Consider the following 17,868-nt stretch of genomic DNA (forward strand, 5'->3'; position numbering starts at 1 on the left):
AAACCTCGGAGTAGGCCTAGGACCAGGAGTTGAACTGTGGCTAGGGGTAGGGATGGGGGTGGGCCTATGGGTAGGGGGGGCTGTAGGGTCAGGGGTAGGGGTAGGACCAGAGGTAGTGCTAGGCGTAGGCCTAGGGCGAGGGGTAGTGCTCGGGGTAACCTGACTTTAACCCTAACCCTAACCCTAACCCTAACCCTAACCCTAACCCTAAACCTAACACCAACCCTAATCCTAACCCTAACACTAACCCTAATCCAAACACCAACCCTAAACCTAACCCTAAGCCTAACTCCTAACCCTAACCCTAACCCTAACCCTAACCTAACCCTAACCCTCACCCTAACCCTAACACTAATTCTAACCCTAACCCTAACCATAACCCTAATCCTAACACCAACCCTAACCCTAACCCTAACACTAACCCTAACCTAACACCTAACCCTAACCCTAACCCTAAACCTAACACCAACCCTAACCCTAACCCTAACCCTAACACCAACCATAACCCTAACCCTAAGCCTAACCCCTAACCCTAACCCTAACCCTAACCCTAACCCTAACCCTAACCTTAACACCAACATCAACCCTAACCCTAAACCTAACCCCTAACCCTAACCCTAACCCTAACCCTAACCCTAACCCTAACCTAACCCTAACCCTAACACCAACCCTTACCCTAACCCTATAACTAACCCTAACCTAACCCCTAACCCTAACCCTAACCCTAACCCTAACACCAACCTCAACCCTAACCCTAACCCTAACCCTAAGCCTAACCCCTAACCCTAACCCTAACCCTAAAACTAACCCTAACCTAACCCTTAACCCTAACCCTAACCCTAACCCTAACACCAACCTCAACCCTAACCCTAACCCTAACCCTAAGCCTAACCCCTAACCCTAACCCTAACCCTAAACCTAACCTTAACACCAACCTCAACCCTAACCCTAAACCTAACCCCTAACCATAATCCTAACCCTAACCCTAACCCTAACCTAACCCTAACCCTAACCTAACCCTAACCCTAACACCAACCCTAAGCCTAACCCTAACACTAACCCTAACCTAACACCTAACCCTAAACTTAACCCTAACCCTAACACCAACCTCAACCCTAACCCTAACCCTAACCCTAACCCTAACACCAACCTCAACCCTAACCCTAACCCTAACTCCTAACCCTAACCCTAACCCTAACCCTAACCTAACCCTAACCCTAACACCAACCCTAACCCTAACCCTAACCCTAACCCTAATTCTAAACCTAACCCTAACCCTAACCCTAACCCTAACCCTAACCCTAACCCTAACACCAACCTCAACCCTAACCCTAACCTTAACCCTAACCCTAACCCTAACCCTAACACCAACCTCAACCCTAACCCTAACCCTAACCCCTAACCCTAACCCTAACCCTAACCCTAACCCTAACCCTAACCTAACCCTAACCCTAACACCAACCCTAACCCTAACCCTAACCCTAATTCTAACCCTAACCCTAACCATAACCCTAACCCTCACCCTAATCCTAACACCAACCCTAACGCTAACCCTAACACTAACCCTAACCTAACCCTAACCCTAACACTAACCCAAACCCTAACCCTAAACCTAACACCAACCCTAACCCTAACGCTAACGCTAACCTAACCCTAACCCTAATACCAACCCCAACCCTAACCCTAAACCTAACACCAACCCTAACCCTAACCCTAACCCTAACGCAAATAAGGGCAAGGTGTACTGGTCTGCGACGGCAAGTTCTAGGCCTCGGACTAGAGGGAGCCATGCGCGTTGGTCTAGAGCTTGAGCTAGGGCTAGTGGGAGTAGTAGGCGTAGCGCTGGGGTAGGCATAGGGCAAGGGGTGGGTGTCGAGGTAAACCTCGGAGTAGGCCTAGGGCCAGGAGTGGGAGCTGTGGCTAGGGGTAGGGATGGGGATGGGTCTATGGGTAGGGGGAGCTGTAGGGCCAGGGGTAGGAGTAGGACCAGAGGTAGTGTTAGGCGTAAGCCTAGGGCGAGGCGTAGTGCTCGGGGTAGGGTTAGGTGAAGGGCTAGTGGTTGGCAGAGGCCCACGGGCAGTGTTAGGGTTAGGGCTCATGTTAGGCCTAGGACTAGTGGGAGTTGTAGGGGATGGCCGAGGGCTAGGGGTAGGTGTCACGGGAGGGCTCCGGGTAGTCCTAGGACTCGGAAAGGATTTAGGGCTGGATTAGGGTGTGGTAAGGGTGGGTCCAGGGTGTTTTCGTAGGACACAGGTTAGTGCTCTGGCTATGGTAGGGCAAGGTGTAGTGGTCGGCGACGGGCACGTGCTAGGCCTCGGACTAGAGTGAGCACTGGGCGTTGATCTAGGGCCCGAGGTAGGGCTAGTGGGAGCGGTAGGCGTAGCGCTGAAGTAGGCAAAGGGCAAGGGGTGGGTGTCGGGGTAAACCTCGGAGTAGGCCTAGGACCAGGAGTGGGAACTGTGGCTAGGGGTAGGGATGGGGGTGGGCCTATGGGTAGGGGGGGCTGTAGGGTCAGGGGTAGGGGTAGGACCAGAGGTAGTGCTAGGCGTAGGCCTAGGGCGAGGGGTAGTGCTCGGGGTAACCTGATTTTAACCCTAACCCTAACCCTAACCCTAACCCTAACCCTAACACTAACCCTAAACCAAATCCCTAACCCTAACTTTAACCCTAACCCTAACCATAAACCTAACACCAACCCTAACCCTAACCCTAACACTAACCCTAACCCTAACACCAACCCTAACCCTAACCCTAAGCCTAACCCCTAACCCTAACCCTAACCCTAACCCTAACCCTAACCCTAACCTAACCCTAACCCTAACACCAACCCTAACCCTAACCCTAACCCTAAACCTAACCCTAATTCTAACCCTAACCCTAACCCTAACCCTAACCCTAACCCTAAACCTTACACCAACCCTAACCCTAACCCTAACACCAAACTCAACCCTAACCCTAACCTTAACCCTAACCCTAACCCTAACCCTAACACCAACCTCAACCCTAACCCTAACCCTAACCCCTAACCCTAACCCTAACCCTAACCCTAACCCTAACCCTAACCTAACCCTAACCCTAACACCAACCCTAACCCTAACCCTAACCCTAACCCTAATTCTAACCCTAACCATAACCATAACCCTAACCCTAACCCTAATCCTAACACCAACCCTAACGCTAACCCTAACACTAACCCTAACCTAAACCCTAACCCTAACACTAACCCAACCCCTAACCCTAAACCTAACACCAACCCTAACCCTAACCCTAACGCTAACCTAACCCTAACCCTAACACCAACCCCAACCCTAACCCTAAACCTAACCCAAACCCTAATAAGGGCAAGGTGTACTGGTCTTCGTCGAGCAAGTTCTAGGCCTCGAAATAGAAGGAGCCATGCGCGTTGGTCTAGAGCTTTAGCTAGGGCTAGTGGGAGTAGTAGGCGTAGCGCTGGGGTAGGCATAGGGCAAGGGGTGGGTGTCTAGGTAAACCTCAGAGTAGGCCTAGGGCCACTAGTGGGAGCTGTGGCTAGGGGTAGGGATGGTGATGGGCCTATGGGTAGGGGGAGATGTAGGGCCAGGGGTAAGAGTAGGACCAGAGGTAGTGTTAGGCGTAAGCCTTGGGCGAGGCGTAGTGCTCGGGGTAGGGTTAGGTGAAGGGCTAGTGGTTGGCAGAGGCCCACGGGCAGTGTTAGGGTTAGGGCTCATGTTAGGCCTAGGACTAGTGGTAGTTGTAGGGGATGGCCGAGTGCTAGGGGTAGGTGTCACGGGAGGGCTCCGGGTAGTCCTAGGACTCGGAACGGATTTAGGGCTGGATTAGGGTGTGGTAAGTGTGGGTCCAGGGTTATTTCATAAAACACGTTTTAGTGTTCTGGCTAACAGTAGGGCAAGGTGTACTGGTCGGCGTCATGCAAGTGGTAAGCCTCGGACTAGAGGGAGCACTGGGCGTTGATCTAGGGCCCGAGGTAGGGCTAGTGGGAGCGGTAGGCGTAGCGCTGAAGTAGGCAAAGGGCAAGGGGTGGGTGTCGGGGTAAACCTCGGAGTAGGCCTAGGACCAGGAGTGGGAACTGTGGCTAGGGGTAGGAATGGGGGTGGGCCTATGGTTAGGGGGGGCTGCAGGGCCAGGGGTAGGGGTAGGACCGGAGGTAGTGCTAGGCGTAGGCCTAGGGCGAGGGGTAGTGCTCGGGGTAACCTGACTTTAACCCTAACCCTAACCCTAACCCTAACCCTAACACTAACCCTAACCCAAATACCTAACCCTAAACCTAACCTAACCCTAAATCTAAACCTAACACCAACCCTAACCCTAACCCTAAAACTAACCCTAACCCTAACACCAACCCTAAACCTAACCGTAAGCCTAACCCCTAACCCTAACCCTAACCCTAACCCTAACCCTAACCTAACCCTAACCCTAACCCTAACCCTAACCCTAATTCTAACCCTAACCCTAACCATAACCCTAATCCTAACACCAACCCTAACCCTAACCCTAACACTAACCCTAACCTAACACCTAACCCTAACCCTAACCCTAACCCTAACACCAACCTCAAACCTAACCCTAATTCTAACCCTAACCCTAACCCTAACCCTAACACCAACCTCAACCCTAACCCTAACCCTAACCCCTAACCCTAACCCTAACCCTAACCCTAATTCTAACCCTAACCCTAACCCTAACCCTAACCCTAACCCTAACACCAACCTCAACCCTAACCCTAACCCTAACCCCTAACCCTAACCCTAACACTAACCCTAATTCTAACCCTAACCCTAACCCTAACCCTAACCCTAAACCTAACACCAACCCTAACCCTAACCCTAACCCTAACCCTAACACCAACCTCAACCCTAACCCTAACTCTAACCCCTAACCCTAACCCTAACCCTAACCCTAACCCTATCCTAACCCTAATCTTAACACCAACCCTAACCCTAACCCTAACCCTAACCCTAATTCTAACCCTAACCCTAACCCTAACCCTAACCCTAACCCTAAACCTAACACCAACCCTAACCCTAACCCTAACACCAACCCTAACCCTAACCCTAACCCTAACCCTAATTCTAACCCTAACCCTAACCCTAACCCTAACCCTAAACCTAACACCAACCCTAACTTTAACCCTAACCCTAACCCTAATTCTAACCCTAACCCTAACCATAACCCTAAACCTAACCCTAATCCTAACACCAACCCTAACCCTAACCCTAACACTAACCCTAACCTAACCCCTAACCCTAACACTAACCCAAACCCTAACGCTAAACCTAACACCAACCCTAACCCTAACCCTAACCCTAACACCAACACTAACCCTAACCCTAAGCCTAACCCCTAAACCTAACCCTAACCCTAATCCTAACCTTAACACCAACCTCAACCCTAACTTTAAACATAACCCCTAACCCTAACCCTAACCCTAAACCTAACCCTAACCTAACCCTAACCCTAACACCAACCCTAACCCTAACCCTAACACTAACCCTAACCTAACCCCTAACCCTAACCCTAACCCTAACCCTAACCCTAAACCTAACACCAACCCTAACCCTAACACTAACCCTAACCCTAACACCAACCCTAACCCTAACCCTAAGCCTAACCCTTAACCCTAACCCTAACCCTAACCCTAACCTAAACCTAACCCTAACCCTAACCCTAACCCTAAACCTAACACAAACCCTAATTCTAACCCTAACCCTAACCCTAACCCTAACCCAAATAAGGGCAAGGTGTACTGGTCAGCGACGAGCAAGTTCTAGGCCTCGGACTAAAAGGAGCCATGCGCGTTGGACTAGAGCCCGAGCTAGGGCTAGTGGGAGTAGTAGGCATAGCGCTGGGGTAGGCATAGGGCAAGGGGTGGGTGTCTAGGTAAACCTCGAAGTAGGCCTAGGGCCAGGAGTGGGAGCTGTGGCTAGGGGTAGCGGTGGGGATGGGTCTATGGGTAGGGGGAGCTGTAGGGCCAGGGGTAGGAGTAGGACCAGAGGTAGTGTTAGGCGTAAGCCTAGGGCGAGGCGTAGTGCTCGGGGTAGGGTTAGGTGAAGGGCTAGTGGTTGGCAGAGGCCCACGGGCAGTATTAGGGTTAGGGCTCATGTTAGGCCTAGGACTAGTGGTAGTTGTAGGGGATGGCCGAGTGCTAGGGGTAGGTGTCACGGGAGGGCTCCGGGTAGTCCTAGGACTCAGAACGGATTTAGGGCTGGATTAGGGTGTGGTAAGGGTGGGTCAAGGGTGTATTCGTAGGACACGGGTTAGTGCTCTGGCTATGGTAGGGCAAGGTGTAGTGGTCCGCGACGGGCAAGTGCTAGGCCTCGGACTAGAGTGAGCACTGGGCGTTGGTCTAGGGACCGTGGTAGGGCCAGTGGAAGCGATAGGCGTAGCGCTGGGGTAGGCAAAGGGCAAGGGGTGGTTGTCGGGGTAAACTTCGGAGTAGGCCTAGGGCCAGGAGTTGGAGCTTTGGCTAGGGGTAGGAATGGGGGTGGGCCTATGGGTAGGGGGAACTGTAGGGCCAGGAGTAGGGGTAGGACAAGAGGTAGTGCTAGGCGTAGGCCTAGAACGAGGGGTAGTGCTCGGGGTAGTTTTAGGTGAAGGGCTAGTGGTTGGCAGAGGCCCAAGGGCAATGTTAGGGTTAGGGTTCATGTTAGGCCTAGGACTAGTGGTAGTGGTAGGGGTTGGCCGAGGGCTAGGGGTAGGTGTCACAGAAGGGCTCCGGGTAGTCCTAGGACACGGAACGAGTGTAGGGCTGGATTAGGGTGTGGTAAGTGTGGGTCCAGGGTTATTTCATAAAACATGTTTTAGTGCTCTGGCTAACAGTAGGGCAAGGTGTTGGTCGGCGTCATGCAAATGGTAAGCCTCGGACTAGAGGGAGCACTGGGCGTTGATCTAGGGCCCGAGGTAGGGCTAGTGGGAGCGGTAGGCGTAGCGCTGAAGTAGGCAAAGGGCAAGGGGTGGTTGTCGGGGTAAACCTCGGAGTAGGCATAGGACCAGGAGTTGAACTGTGGCTAAAGGTAGGGATGGGGGTGGGCCTATGGGTAGGGGGGGCTGTAGGGTCAGGGGTAGGGGTACCCAGAGGTAGTGCTAGGCGTAGGCCTAGGGCGAGGGGTAGTGCTCGGGGTAACCTGACTTTAACCCTAACCCTAACCCTAACCCTAACACTAACCCTAACCCAAATCCCTAACCCTAACTTTAACCCTAACCCTAACCCTAAACTTAACACCAACCCTAACCCTAACCCTAACACTAACCCTAACCCTAACACCAACCCTAAACCTAACCCTAAGCCTAACCCCTAACCCTAACCCTAACCCTAACCCTAACCCTAACCCTAACCTAACCCTAACCCTAACACCAACCCTAACCCTAACCCTAACCCTAACCCTAACCCTAAACCTAACACCAACCCTAATCCTAACCCTAAAACTAACCCTAACCCTAACACCAACCCTAAACCTAACCGTAAGCCAAACACCTAACCCTAACCCTAACCCTAACCCTAACCCTAACTTAACCCTAACCCTAACCCTAACCCTAACCCTAATTCTAACCCTAACCCTAACCATAACCCTAATCCTAACACCAACCCTAACCCTAACCCTAACACTAACCCTAACCTAACACCTAACCCTAACCCTAAACCCTAACCCTAACACCAACCTCAAACCTAACCCTAATTCTAACCCTAACCCTAACCCTAACCCTAACACCAACCTCAACCCTAACCCTAACCCTAACCCCTAACCCTAACAGTAACCCTAACCCTAACCTAACCCTAAACCTAACACCAACCCTAACCCTAACCCTAACCCTAACCCTAATTCTAACCCTAACCCTAACCCTAACCCTAACCCTAAACCTAACACCAACCCTAACCCTAACCCTAACCCTAACCCTAACACCAACCTCAACCCTAACCCTAACCCTAACCCCTAACCCTAACCCTAACCCTAACCCTAACCCTATCCTAACCCTAATCTTAACACCAACCCTAACCCTAACCCTAACCCTAACCCTAATTCTAACCCTAACCCTAACCCTAACCCTAACCCTAAACCTAACACCAACCCTAACCCTAACCCTAACACCAACCCTAACCCTAACCCTAACCCTAACCCTAATTCTAACCCTAACCCTAACCCTAACCCTAAACCTAACACCAACCCTAACTTTAACCCTAACCCTAACCCTAATTCTAACCCTAACCCTAACCATAACCCTAAACCTAACCCTAATCCTAACACCAACCCTAACCCTAACCCTAACACTAACCCTAACCTAACCCCTAACCCTAACACTAACCCAAACCCTAACGCTAAACCTAACACCAACCCTAACCCTAACCCTAACCCTAACACCAACACTAACCCTAACCCTAAGCCTAACCCCTAAACCTAACCCTAACCCTAATCCTAACCTTAACACCAACCTCAACCCTAACTTTAAACATAACCCCTAACCCTAACCCTAACCCTAAACCTAACCCTAACCTAACCCTAACCCTAACACCAACCCTAACCCTAACCCTAACACTAACCCTAACCTAACCCCTAACCCTAACCCTAACCCTAACCCTAACCCTAAACCTAACACCAACCCTAACCCTAACACTAACCCTAACCCTAACACCAACCCTAACCCTAACCCTAAGCCTAACCCTTAACCCTAACCCTAACCCTAACCCTAACCTAAACCTAACCCTAACCCTAACCCTAACCCTAAACCTAACACAAACCCTAATTCTAACCCTAACCCTAACCCTAACCCTAACCCAAATAAGGGCAAGGTGTACTGGTCAGCGACGAGCAAGTTCTAGGCCTCGGACTAAAATGAGCCATGCGCGTTGGACTAGAGCCCGAGCTAGGGCTAGTGGGAGTAGTAGGCATAGCGCTGGGGTAGGCATAGGGCAAGGGGTGGGTGTCTAGGTAAACCTCGAAGTAGGCCTAGGGCCAGGAGTGGGAGCTGTGGCTAGGGGTAGGGATGGGGATGGGTCTATGGGTAGGGGGAGCTGTAGGGCCAGGGGTAGGAGTAGGACCAGAGGTAGTGTTAGGCGTAAGCCTAGGGCGAGGCGTAGTGCTCGGGGTAGGGTTAGGTGAAGGGCTAGTGGTTGGCAGAGGCCCACGGGCAGTATTAGGGTTAGGGCTCATGTTAGGCCTAGGACTAGTGGTAGTTGTAGGGGATGGCCGAGTGCTAGGGGTAGGTGTCACGGGAGGGCTCCGGGTAGTCCTAGGACTCAGAACGGATTTAAGGCTGGATTAGGGTGTGGTAAGGGTGGGTCCAGGGTGTTTTCGTAGGACACGGGTTAGTGCTCTGGCTATGGTAGGGCAAGGTGTAGTGGTCGGCGACGGGCAAGTGCTAGGCCTCGGACTAGAGTGAGCACTGGGCGTTGGTCTAGGGACCGTGGTAGGGCCAGTGGAAGCGATAGGCGTAGCGCTGGGGTAGGCAAAGGGCAAGGGGTGGTTGTCGCGGTAAACTTCGGAGTAGGCCTAGGGCCAGGAGTTGGAGCTTTGGCTAGGGGTAGGAATGGGGGTGGGCCTATGGGTAGGAAGAACTGTAGGGCCAGGAGTAGGGGTAGGACAAGAGGTAGTGCTAGGCGTAGGCCTAGGGCGAGGGGTAGTGCTCGGGGTAGTTTTAGGTGAAGGGCTAGTGGTTGGCAGAGGCCCAAGGGCAATGTTAGGGTTAGGGTTCATGTTAGGCCTAGGACTAGTGGTAGTGGTATGGGTTGGCCGAGGGCTAGGGGTAGGTGTCACAGAAGGGCTCCGGGTAGTCCTAGGACACGGAACGAGTGTAGGGCTGGATTAGGGTGTGGTAAGTGTGGGTCCAGGGTTATTTCATAAAACATGTTTTAGTGCTCTGGCTAACAGTAGGGCAAGGTGTTGGTCGGCGTCATGCAAATGGTAAGCCTCGGACTAGAGGGAGCACTGGGCGTTGATCTAGGGCCCGAGGTAGGGCTAGTGGGAGCGGTAGGCGTAGCGCTGAAGTAGGCAAAGGGCAAGGGGTGGGTGTCGGGGTAAACCTCGGAGTAGGCCTAGGACCAGGAGTGGGAACTGTGGCTAGGGGTAGGGATGGGGGTGGGCCTATGGGTAGGGGGGGCTGTAGGGTCAGGGGTAGGGGTAGGACCAGAGGTAGTGCTAGGCGTAGGCCTAGGGCGAGGGGTAGTGCTCGGGGTAACCTGACTTTAACCCTAACCCTAACCCTAACTTTAACCCTAACACTAACCCTAACCCAAATCCCTAACCCTAACTTTAACCCTAACCCTAACCCTAAACCTAACACCAACCCTAACCCTAACCCTAAAACTAACCCTAACCCTAACACCAACCCTAAACCTAACCCTAAGCCTAACCCCTAACCCTAACCCTAATCCTAACCCTAACCCTAACCCTAACCTAACCCTAACCCTAACACCAACCCTAACCCTAACCCTAACCCTAACCCTAACCCTAACACTAACCCTAACCCAAATACCTAACCCTAACCCTAACCTAACCCTAAACCAAAACCTAACACCAACCCTAACCCTAACCCTAAAACTAACCCTAACCCTAACACCAACCCTAAACCTAACCGTAAGCCTAACCCCTAACCCTAACCCTAACCCTAACCCTAACCTAACCCTAACCCTAACCATAACCCTAATCCTAACACCAACCCTAACCCTAACCCTAACACTAACCCTAACCTAACACCTAACCCTAACCCTAACCCTAACCCTAACACCAACCTCAAACCTAACCCTAATTCTAACCCTAACCCTAACCCTAACCCTAACACCAACCTCAACCCTAATCCTAACCCTACCCCTAACCCTAACCCTAACCCTAACCCTAACCTAACCCTAACCCTAACACCAACCCTAACCCTAACCCTAACCCTAACCCTAATTCTAACCCTAACCCTAACCCTAACCCTAACCCTAACCCTAAACCTAACACCAACCCTAACCCTAACCCTAACCCTAACCCTAACCCTAACACCAACCTCAACCCTAACCCTAACCCTAACCCCTAACCCTAACCCTAACCCTAACCCTAACCCTAACCTAACCCTAATCTTAACACCAACCCTAACCCTAAACCTAACCCTAACCCTAATTCTAACCCTAACCCTAACCCTAACCCTAACCCTAACCCTAAACCTAACACCAACCCTAACCCTAACCCTAACACCAACCCTAACCCTAACCCTAACCCTAATTCTAACCCTAACCCTAACCCTAACCCTAAACCTAACACCAACCCTAACTTTAACCCTAACCCTAACCCTAATTCTAACCCTAACGCTAACCATAACCCTAAACCTAACCCTAATCCTAACACCAACCCTAACCCTAACCCTAACACTAACCCTAACCCAAATCCCTAACCCTAACTTTAACCCTAACCCTAACCCTAAACCTAACACCAACCCTAACCCTAACCCTAACACTAACCCTAACCCTAACACCAACCCTAAACCTAACCCTAAGCCTAACCCCTAACCCTAACCCTAACCCTAACCCTAACCCTAACCTAACCCTAACCCTAACACCAACCCTAACCCTAACCCTAACCCTAACCCTAATTCTAACCCTAACCCTAACCCTAACCCTAACCCTAAACCTAACACCAACCCTAACACTAACCCCTCAACCCTAACCCTAACCTTAAACCTAACCCTAACCCTAACCCTAACACCAACCTCAATCCTAACCGTAACCCTAACCCCTAACCCTAACCCTAACCCTAACCCTAAACCTAACCCTAACCTAACCCTAACCCTAACACCAACCCTAACCCTAACCCTAACCCTAACCCTAATTCTAACCCTAACCATAACCATAACCCTAACGCTAACCTAACCCTAACCCTAACACCAACCCCAACCCTAACCCTAAACCTAACCCCTAACCCTAACCCCTCAACCCTAACCCTAACCTTAACCCTAACCCTAACCCTAACCCTAACACCAACCTCAACCCTAACCCAAACCATAACCCTAAACCTAACACCAACCCTAACCATAACCCTAACGCTAACCTAACCCTAACCCTAACACCAACCCCAACCCTAACCCTAAACCTAACCCTAACCCTAATAAGGGAAAGGTGTACTGGTCAGCGACGAGCAAGTTCTAGGCCTCGGACTAGAAGGAGCCATGCGCGTTGGTCTAGAGCCCGAGCTAGGGCTAGTGGGAGTAGTAGGCGTAGCGCTGGGGTAGGCATAGGGCAAGGGGTGGGTGTCTAGGTAAACCTCAGAGTAGGCCTAGGGCCACTAGTGGGAGCTGTGGCTAGGGGTAGGGATGGTGATGGGCCTATGGGTAGGGGGAGATGTAGGGCCAGGGGAAGGAGTAGGACCAGAGGTAGTGTTAGGCGTAAGTCTTGGGCGAGGCGTAGTGCTCGGGGTAGGGTTAGGTGAAGGGCTAGTGGTTGGCAGAGGCCCACGGGCAGTGTTAGGGTTAGGGCTCATGTTAGGCCTAGGACTAGTGGTAGTTGTAGGGGATGGCCGAGTGCTAGGGGTAGGTGTCACGGGAGGGCTCCGTGTAGTCCTAGGACTCGGAACGGATTTAGGGCTGGATAAGAATGTGGTAAGGGTGGGTCCAGGGTGTTTTCATAGGACACGGGTTAGTGCTCTGGCTATGGTAGGGCAAGGTGTAGTGGTCGGCGACGGGCAAGTGCTAGGCCTCGGACTAGAGTGAGCACTGGGCGTTGGTCTAGGGACCGTGGTAGGGCTAGTGGGAGCGATAGGCGTAGCGCTGGGGTAGGCAAAGGTCAAGGGGTGGTTGTCGGGGTAAACATCGGAGTAGGCCTAGGGCCAGGAGTTGGAGCTTTGGCTAGGGGTAGGAATGGGGGTGGGCCTATGGGTAGGGGGAACTGTAGGGCCAGGGGTAGGGGTAGGACAATAGGTAGTGCTAGGCGTAGGCCTAGGGCGAGGGGTAGTGCTCGGGGTAGGTTTAGGTGAAGGGCTAGTGGTTGGCAGAGGCCCACGGGCAATGTTAGGGTTAGGGGTCATGTTAGGCCTAGGACTAGTGGTAGTGGTAGGGGTTGGCCGAGGGCTAGGGGTAGGTGTCACAGAAGGGATCCGGGTAGTCCTAGAACACGGAACAAGTGTAGGGCTGGATTAGGGTGTGGTAAGTGTGGGTCCAGGGTTATTTCATAAAACACGTTTTAGTGCTCTGGCTAACAGTAGGGCAAGGTGTACTGGTCGGCGTCATGCAAGTGGTAAGCCTCGGACTAGAGGGAGCACTGGGCGTGGATCTAAGGCCCGAGGTAGGGCTAGTGGGAGCGGTAGGCGTAGCGCTGAAGTAAACAAAGGGCAAGGGGTGGGTGTCGGGGTAAACCTCGGAGTAGGCCTAGGACCAGGAGTGGGAACTGTGGCTAGGGGTAGGGATGGGGGTGGGCCTATGGGTAGGGGGGGCTGTAGGGCCAGGGGTAGGGGTAGGACCAGAGGTAGTGCTAGGCGTAGGCCTAGGGCGAGGGGTAGTGCTCGGGGTAACCTTACTTTAACCCTAACAGTAACCCTAACCCTAACCCTAACCCGAACCCTAACCCTAACCCTAACCCTAACCTAACCCTAACCCTAACACCAACCCTAACCCTAACCCTAACCCTAATTCTAACCCTAACCCTAACCCTAACCCTAACCCTAAACCTAACACCAACCCTAACCCTAACCCTAACCCTAACCCTAATTCTAACCCTAACCCTAACCCTAACCCTAACCTAACCCTAACCCTAACACCAACCTCAACCCTAACCCTAACCCTAACCCTAACCCTAACCCTAACCCTAACCCTAACCTTAACCCTAACCCTAACCCTAACCCTAACACCAACCTCAACCCTAACCCTAACCCTAACACCTAACCCTAACCCTAACCCTAACCCTAACCCTAACCCTAACCTAACCCTAACCCTAACACCAACCCTAACCCTAACCCTAACCCTAATTCTAACCCTAACCCTAACCATAACCCTAACCCTAACCCTAAATCTAACACCAACCCTAACGCTAACCCTAACACTAACCCTAACCTAACCCCTAACCCTAACACTAACCCAAACCCTAACCCCAAACCTAACACCAACCCTAACCCTAACCCTAACGCTAACCTAACCCTAACCCTAACACCAAACCAAACCCTAACCCTAAACCTAACACCAACCCTAACCCTAACCCTAACCCTAACCCTAACCCTAATAAGGGCAAGGTGTACTGGTCAGCGACGAGCAAGTTCTAGGCCTCGGACTAGAAAGAGCCATGCGCGTTGGTCTAGAGCCCGAGCTAGGGCTAATGGGAGTAGTAGGCGTAGCGCTGGGGTAGGCATAGGGCAAGGGGTGGGTGTTACAGAAGGGATCCGGGTAGTCCTAGGACACGGAACGAGTGTAGGGCTGGATTAGGGTGTGGTAAGTGTGGGTCCAGGGTTATTTCATAAAACACGTTTTAGTGATCTGGCTAACAGTAGGGCAAGGTGTACTGGTCGGCGTCATGCAAGTGGTAAGCCTCGGACTAGAGGGAGCACTGGGCGTTGATCTAGGGCCCGAGGTAGGGCTAGTGGGAGCGGTAGGCGTAGCGCTGAAGTAGGCAAAGGGCAAGGTGTGGGTGTCGGGGTAAACCTCGGAGTAGGCCTAGGACCAGGAGTGGGAACTGTGGCTAGGGGTAGGGATGGGGGTGGGCCTATGGGTAGGGGGGGCTGTAGGGTCAGGGGTAGGGGTAGGACCAGAGGTAGTGCTAGGCGTAGGCCTAGGGCGAGGGGTAGTGCTCGGGGTAACCTGACTTTAACCCTAACCCTAACCCTAACCCTAACACTAACCCTAACCCAAATCCCTAACCCTAACTTTAACCCTAACCCTAACCCTAAACTTAACACCAACCCTAACCCTAACCCTAACACTAACCCTAACCCTAACACCAACCCTAAACCTAACCCTAAGCCTAACCCCTAACCCTAACCCTAACCCTAACCCTAACCCTAACCCTAACCTAACCCTAACCCTAACACCAACCCTAACCCTAACCCTAACCCTAACCCTAATTCTAACCCTAAACCTAACCCTAACCCTAACCCTAAACCTAACACCAACCCTAACCCTAACCCTAACACCAACCTCAACCCTAACCCTAACCTTAACCCTAACCCTAACCCTAACCCTAACACCAACCTCAACCCTAACCCTAACCCTAACCCCTAACCCTAACCCTAACCCTAACCCTAAACCTAACCCTAACCTAACCCTAACCCTAACACCAACCCTAACCCTAACCCTAACCCTAACCCTAATTCTAACCCTAACCATAACCATAACCCTAACCCTAATCCTAACACCAACCCTAACGCTAACCCTAACACTAACCCTAACCTAACCCCTAACGCTAACACTAACCCAAACCCTAACCCTAAACCTAACACCAACCCTAACCATAACCCTAACGCTAACCTAACCCTAACCCTAACACCAACCCCAACCCTAACCCTAAACCTAACCCTAACCCTAATAAGGGAAAGGTGTACTGGTCAGCGACGAGCAAGTTCTAGGCCTCGGACTAGAAGGAGCCATGCGCGTTGGTCTAGAGCCCGAGCTAGGGCTAGTGGGAGTAGTAGGCGTAGCGCTGGGGTAGGCATAGGGCAAGGGGTGGGTGTCTAGGTAAACCTCAGAGTAGGCCTAGGGCCACTAGTGGGAGCTGTGGCTAGGGGTAGGGATGGTGATGGGCCTATGGGTAGGGGGAGATGTAGGGCCAGGGGTAGGATTAGGACCAGAGGTAGTGTTAGGCGTAAGCCTTGGGCGAGGCGTAGTGCTCGGGGTAGGGTTAGGTGAAGGGCTAGTGGTTGGCAGAGGCCCACGGGCAGTGTTAGGGTTAGGGCTCATGTTAGGCCTAGGACTAGTGGTAGTTGTAGGGATTGGCCGAGTGCTAGGGGTGGGTGTCACAGGAGGGCTCCGTGTAGTCCTAGGACTCGGAACGGATTTAGGGCTGGATTAGGGTGTGGTAAGGGTGGGTCCAGGGTGTTTTCGTAGGACACGGGTTAGTGCTCTGGCTATGGTAGGGCAAGGTGTAGTGGTCGGCGACGGGCAAGTGCTAGGCCTCGGACTAAAGTGAGCACTGGGCGTTGGTCTAGGGAACGTGGTAGGGCTAGTGGGAGCGATAGGCGTAGCGCTGGGGTAAGCAAAAGGCAAGGGGTGGTTGTCGGGGTAAATTTCGGAGTAGGCCTAGGGCCAGGAGTTGGAGCTTTGGCTAGGGGTAGGAATGGGGGTGGGCCTATGGGTAGGGGGAACTGTAGGGCCAGGGGTAGGGGTAGGACAATAGGTAGTGCTAGGCGTAGGCCTAGGGCGAGGGGTAGTGCTCGGGGTAGGTTTAGGTGAAGGGCTAGTGGTTGGCAGAGGCCCACGGGCAATGTTAGGGTTAGGGGTCATGTTAGGCCTAGGACTAGTGGTAGTGGTAGGGGTTGGCCGAGGGCTAGGGGTAGGTGTCACAGAAGGGATCCGGGTAGTCCTAGAACACGGAACAAGTGTAGGGCTGGATTAGGGTGTGGTAAGTGTGGGTCCAGGGTTATTTCATAAAACACGTTTTAGTGCTCTGGCTAACAGTAGGGCAAGGTGTACTGGTCGGCGTCATGCAAGTGGTAAGCCTCGGACTAGAGGGAGCACTGGGCGTGGATCTAAGGCCCGAGGTAGGGCTAGTGGGAGCGGTAGGCGTAGCGCTGAAGTAAACAAAGGGCAAGGGGTGGGTGTCGGGGTAAACCTCGGAGTAGGCCTAGGACCAGGAGTGGGAACTGTGGCTAGGGGTAGGGATGGGGGTGGGCCTATGGGTAGGGGGGGCTGTAGGGCCAGGGGTAGGGGTAGGACCAGAGGTAGTGCTAGGCGTAGGCCTAGGGCGAGGGGTAGTGCTCGGGGTAACCTTACTTTAACCCTAACAGTAACCCTAACCCTAACCCTAACCCGAACCCTAACCCTAACCCTAACCCTAACCTAACCCTAACCCTAACACCAACCCTAACCCTAACCCTAACCCTAATTCTAACCCTAACCCTAACCCTAACCCTAACCCTAAACCTAACACCAACCCTAACCCTAACCCTAACCCTAACCCTAATTCTAACCCTAACCCTAACCCTAACCCTAACCTAACCCTAACCCTAACACCAACCTCAACCCTAACCCTAACCCTAACCCTAACCCTAACCCTAACCCTAACCCTAACCTTAACCCTAACCCTAACCCTAACCCTAACACCAACCTCAACCCTAACCCTAACCCTAACACCTAACCCTAACCCTAACCCTAACCCTAACCCTAACCCTAACCTAACCCTAACCCTAACACCAACCCTAACCCTAACCCTAACCCTAATTCTAACCCTAACCCTAACCATAACCCTAACCCTAACCCTAAATCTAACACCAACCCTAACGCTAACCCTAACACTAACCCTAACCTAACCCCTAACCCTAACACTAACCCAAACCCTAACCCCAAACCTAACACCAACCCTAACCCTAACCCTAACGCTAACCTAACCCTAACCCTAACACCAAACCAAACCCTAACCCTAAACCTAACACCAACCCTAACCCTAACCCTAACCCTAACCCTAACCCTAATAAGGGCAAGGTGTACTGGTCAGCGACGAGCAAGTTCTAGGCCTCGGACTAGAAAGAGCCATGCGCGTTGGTCTAGAGCCCGAGCTAGGGCTAATGGGAGTAGTAGGCGTAGCGCTGGGGTAGGCATAGGGCAAGGGGTGGGTGTTACAGAAGGGATCCGGGTAGTCCTAGGACACGGAACGAGTGTAGGGCTGGATTAGGGTGTGGTAAGTGTGGGTCCAGGGTTATTTCATAAAACACGTTTTAGTGATCTGGCTAACAGTAGGGCAAGGTGTACTGGTCGGCGTCATGCAAGTGG

The sequence above is a fragment of the Rhinolophus hipposideros genome (assembly GCF_964194185.1).
Source record: "Rhinolophus hipposideros genome assembly, chromosome: 4".
In the NCBI taxonomy this organism is placed as follows: Eukaryota; Metazoa; Chordata; class Mammalia; order Chiroptera; family Rhinolophidae; genus Rhinolophus; species Rhinolophus hipposideros.